Source organism: Echinops telfairi, unplaced genomic scaffold, assembly GCF_000313985.2.
Source record: "Echinops telfairi isolate 266 unplaced genomic scaffold, ASM31398v2 ScPeMD7_7457;HRSCAF=8495, whole genome shotgun sequence".
Taxonomy (NCBI): domain Eukaryota; kingdom Metazoa; phylum Chordata; class Mammalia; order Afrosoricida; family Tenrecidae; genus Echinops; species Echinops telfairi.
The window spans coordinates 17,807,271-17,808,293 of NW_022111357.1; positions in this window are offsets into that span (position 1 = coordinate 17,807,271).

Sequence of the window (1,023 nt, forward strand, 5' to 3'; positions counted from 1 at the left end):
TTTCTGACTTCGCAGCCTGCATCATTCCATGCGGTATTTTAAAAAATGAAATACTTTCATTGGGGGCTCGTACACCTCTTACCACAATCCATACATCCCTCCAGTGTGTCAGGCACGTTTGCACATGTGCCGCCATCATCGTTTCCAAAGCCTTCCCTTCCCACTTGAGCCCGATACCAGCTCCCCATGTCTCCCCCCTCCTTCGCGAACCCTTGATAAGTTATAGGTTATTATTTCCATATCTTACAGTGTCCTCTGCCGCCCCTCACCCACTTTTCCGTTGGTTGTCCCCTGAGAGGGGTTACTCCATGTGTCTTCAGGGAGGGTGACTCCACTGTCTGTACCACAGTGACAGGTTCAGGTCTAAGGCTTCCCCAGTCACAGCAATTGCTTCAGAAATGAGCCTGCACCTCCCTCAGGTCCACGGAGAGCAGTGAGTGGGAGCACGAGGGAAAAGGCTTTTCTTACTCTCAAGAGTGAGCCCAGGGCAGAGATGATTTTCTTCCTTTGGATGCTGGGTGCACCGATGTGACACCTGGAATTGCTGCATATTTTGCTACCCTGAAGAAATCTAGTCTAGAGGTAACACCAACAGACAAGAAAGCCCAGCAGAGCGAATCACAGAACCCTGGCAACAGTGTCACCAGGATTACCAACCCTGAGGTCTGCTTCACTCCTGGATGCCTCGGGAAGTGGGCCAATCAGTTTGTCACTGCTGAAGAAATTTGAATCGGGCTATTATTTGCAGCTGATAAACTCCAACTCAGTCTTCAGGTCTCAGTGTACAGGCACTTCTTTCCTTGTCCTGCATGAGGAGCTGCACCCTCCTGTGGGCTCCCACTGTCAAAGTGTATTACTTTCTTTCCTAACAAAGAGCTTGAAACACAGGCGTATGCACCGTGTTCACTGCAGCCCCACTACTAGGTATGGTGCCAGGTCCATACCTGTTGCCTGAATGAACAAACAAGACCAGTGGGACCAGAAAGAAGAACTGTGACATGAATAAATCTACTTCCCTTAACT